Below are 4,541 nucleotides of genomic sequence, written 5' to 3'. Positions count from 1 at the left end.
GAATGTAGCATACCTAGAGATCCAGAAACTAGCCTCAAAAAGCCAAAGCTATGAGTTATTCGTCTTAAAGAAAAGAGGGGAGGGAGGGAAAGAGGGAGAGAGAAAGAAAAAGAGAGAGTTTGGCTCAGTGCCTGTAGCTTGGTGGCACATGCACTGGAATTGGTGGGTTCGAACCCAGCCTGGGCCTGCCAAACAACAATGACAACCATAACCAAAAAATGTCTGGGTCTTGTGGTGGGCTCCTGTAGTTACAGCTGCCTGGGAAGCTAAGGCAAGAGAATCTCTTGAGCCCAAGAGTTTGAATCTCTTGAAGCCTCTTTTCTTTAAGGCTAATAACTCGTAACTTTGGCTCTTTGAGGATATTTCTAAATCTCTAGTTTGCTGTGAGCTGTGACACCATGGCACTCTACAGAGGGCAACATAGTAAGACTCTGTCTCCAAAAAAGAGAGAGAGATTGAGGTAGAAAATCCATTTAAAGAAAGAATAACAGGAGGAATTCTGGGAAGATGGCCAACTGGTAGCAACCCTCAGCAGACGCTCCTGAGCAGAGGAAGAAAAACTGAATGGAATCAGACTCTATGAAGCCAAAGGTGGGGAGCTGAGTCAAGAAAGAATTTCAGCAGGCTGTAATTCCAAGGAAGAGCATTTGAGAAAACAAATTTCAGGTACAAAGCCTATCAACTAGAGCAGAGCCTTCAAACTTTTTAAACAGGGGGCTAGTTCACTGTCCCTCAAACCGTTGGAGGGCCAGACTGTGGGCCCTGAGATGAGTCAGCTACTAAGCAGGACAGGCAGTGGCGGCAAAAACACCCAGCAGGCCAGATAAATGTCCTAGGTGGGCTGCATGTGGCCTGCAGGCCATAGTTTGAGGACGCCTGGACTAGAGGGTGGGAGACCCACTCCCTGAAGCAGGAGGCCTGCCATGGGCTATCTGCGAATGAGCAGGGAACAAAAGACCTCTCATTTTACCTCACTGGTAAACTCCAGGTCAATTTCTCCAAGGAGGTCACACTTATGAACCTAGACACCATCCCGCCAGGTATAAAATCGAACAGATATTTTCCCCCACAAGTCCAAACTCCCAGTCCACCCCTCCCCCTCACATGGTGTTCTGAAGTTCTGCCCCCTGCAGAGGACAGAGTGTTTGGTTTTGTCCTGAGAGATCTGGGCATAGTGTGGACTGTAAACCATCAGGACGGAATCTTGACTAACTGGAAAGAAAGAGGGTATGGGAAGAAAGGGACACTCTGCAAGAGGAGGAATAGTCCCCTGGTTATGATTATGCCTGGCCAGTGGTATTGACCCTTGGTTTGGGCTGTGTCTGGCGGGATGGGGATGCAGAATCCCCAACTCTGACAGCACCCACAGTGGGGGAGTGGGTACCCTGTGTGGACTGAGCTCAGCAGACGGGGCTGGGAACAGAGGCTTGCTACATGTGGACTGAGACCTGAGACCAAGGGTGTGGTCCCCTGATTCCAACAGAACCCTCAAGCAGTGGCTTGCTGGGTGTGAACCAAGACCTGAGGGCTAGGGCATGGTCCCCTGTCTCTGGCAGGGCTGGTAAGCAGAGGCTTAGTGGGTGAGGACTGAGACCTGCAGGTGGGGTGTGGTTCCCTGACTCTAACTAGTCCAACAAGCAGAGGATAGCTGGGTGTGGACTAGACCAGAAAATGGGGCCAGTGACCTAACTCCAACAGAGCCTGCAAACGGAGGCTTGCCAGGCAATGGACTGAGACTGGCAGGCAGGGGTATAGTCACCTGACTCCAACTAGTCTGGCAAGCACAGGCTAAATGGGTGTGCACTGAGTCTGGTGGGCGAGGGCATGGCCCCTGGCTCCAACTGGACCTGTGTGTGAGCAGAGAAGCAGACAACAATGTGGACTGAGTCTGGTGGGTGGGAGCATGGATCCCTGGCTCCAATTGTGCTGTTGGAGACCCTTGAACCCATCTCTGTTGAGCAGGGTTTGCACTGCCTGAGACAATTTAATTGGAACCTGTGTCTGGGACTGTCCACTCAGGGACATTCTGAGGTTGACATTCGAAATTCTGTAGCAGAAAAGAACTGAAAGGTGGGGGCTGAGTGACACAGCTGTTTGTATCTCTTCACAATCAAGATTTAAACCTAATACTGTGGCTTCTTAGGATAGGGTAGAGGTTGGCTGATATTAAAACAGAGCTAGCCTACACTATCTCACCAAGTAGGTCCTCAGAGTCTCTGACCAAAACTCTGAAAGGGGCCTTTGTAAGGTTGTAGGAGATAAGCCACAATTACAAAGCTTAGCACAATTACAAAGATAGTTTAAGGGGCTATCTCTACTACCTAGGAACCCCATTCAATCTCACTCTACCAGTTCTAATAACCAAATGGTGGAAAATAAACATGGCTTGGACCCAACGGAAGAACGCTGGCAACATGAATAACCAGAGTAGATCAACACCCCTAAGAAACAGCAAAGGAGATACAACTGAAGATGCCATGCATAGACAAATGGCAGCAATGTCAGAAGTCAAATTTAGAATATGGATTGCAAATATGATAAACAGAATGGAAGAAAAGATAGAAATTGAATTCCAAAGAGTAGTTCTAAAGTTGTCTCAAGAAAGTAATGAATTCAAAGCCCAAGTCACCAAAGATATGGACATAATGAGAAAAGAGATAGCAGAGCTCAAGGAAATGAAAAAGTTAGTTGAGGAGCTCCAAAATATAGTAGAATCCCTCAGTAATAGAGTTGATCAGGCAGAAGAAAAGATCTCTGAAACTTAAGACAAAGCTTTTGAACATTCCCAGACACAAAGAGGGAGACAAATGGAGAGCAAAAACTGATCATTCCCTGAGAGAGTTGTGGGATCACTCCAAAAGATCAAACATTCGTCTTATAGGAATTCCTGAAGAAGAAGAGGATGGTCCTAAAGGTACAGATGCTCTACTCCAAGATATTTCGGAGGAGAATTTCCCAAACATTGCAAGAGATACAGAACTTCAGATAGCAGACAGTTTCAGAACCCCAGCAAGACTCAATCCAAATAAAGCATCTCTTAGACACATTGTGATTAACTTTGCCAAAGTTAAGATGAAGGAGAAAATTCTGCAAGCAGCCAGATGTAAGAAAAGCATCATCTACAAAGGGAGAATTATCAGAATGACTGCAGATCTCTCAGCCAAAATGTTTCAAGCCAGAAGAAGACAGGCATAGACCTTCAGTCTCCTAAAACAAAACAACTTCCAGCCCAGGATCCTGTATCTAGCTAAACTGAGTTTCATTTGTGATGGAGAAATCAAACACTTTAATGACATAGACATGTTGAAGAAATTTGCCATAACTAAACCAGCTTTCCAGGAAATTCTCAGACTCATCCTCCACAATGACCAGCACAATGCTCTACCTCCAAAGTAAACTCACCCAGAAATTTTTGAACAAAACCCAACTTCCACAGTGGTGAAAGGATTAAAAATATCCACTGGACATGTGAAAATCAAGACACACAAAACACAACCAGGCTTATCGATTCTCTCAATTAATGTGAATGGTTGAAATTGTCCTCTAAAGAGGCACAGACTGGCTGACTGGATACATAAACTGAAACCAGATATCTGTTGTATACAAGAATATCACCTTACCTTAAAAGATAAAAATAGACTCAGGGTGAAGGGATGGACTTGTATAATACAGGCAAATGGAAAACAGAAAAAAGCAGGGGTTGCAATTTTCATACCAGATACAATTGGCTTTGAATCAACAAAGATTTAAAAAAGATAATGAAGGTCACTACATATTTGTCAAGGGAAACATTCAACATGAAGAGATTTCAATAATGAACATTTATGCCAGAAGGCTTCTCAATTCATAAAGCAGACCTTAAAAGATATGAATAACTTGATATCTTCCGGCACTATAATAGTTGGAGATTTCAACACCCCTTTGACAGTTTTGGATAGATCCTCCAAAAAGAAACTAAACAAAGAAATATTAGACTTAAACCTGACCCTAGAACAAATGGACTTCTACAGAACATTTCACCCTAATAAAACTGAATATACATTCTTCTCATCAGCCCATGGGTCATCCTCTAAAATATGTCATATCCTAGGACACAAGTCTAACCTCAGCAAATTTAAAAGTATAGAAATTATTCCTTGTATCTTCTCAGATCACCATGGAATAAAAGTTGAACTCAACAACAACAGGAATCCTCATACTCAAACAAAGTCATGGAAACTAAATAATCTTAGGCTGAATGATAGCTGGGTCAAAGACAAGATTAAGAAGGAAATTACCAAATTTTTGGAACAAAATGATAATGAAGACACAAATTATCAAAACCTGTGGTATACTACAAAGGGAGTCCTAAGAGGGAAATTTATAGCAAATTGGAAGCCTTCATTAAGAAAACAGAAAGAGGGTGGCACCTGTGGCTCAGTGAGTAGGGAGCCAGCCCCATATATCAAGGATGGCAGGTTCAAAACCAGCCCTGGCCAAACTGCACAACCAAAAAAAAAAAAAAAAGCGGGACATTGTGGCAGGCACCTGTAGTCCCAGCT

Source organism: Otolemur garnettii, unplaced genomic scaffold, assembly GCF_000181295.1.
Source record: "Otolemur garnettii isolate 467f Iridium unplaced genomic scaffold, OtoGar3 scaffold00078, whole genome shotgun sequence".
Taxonomy (NCBI): domain Eukaryota; kingdom Metazoa; phylum Chordata; class Mammalia; order Primates; family Galagidae; genus Otolemur; species Otolemur garnettii.
Note: the sequence above shows the minus strand (reverse complement) of the source record.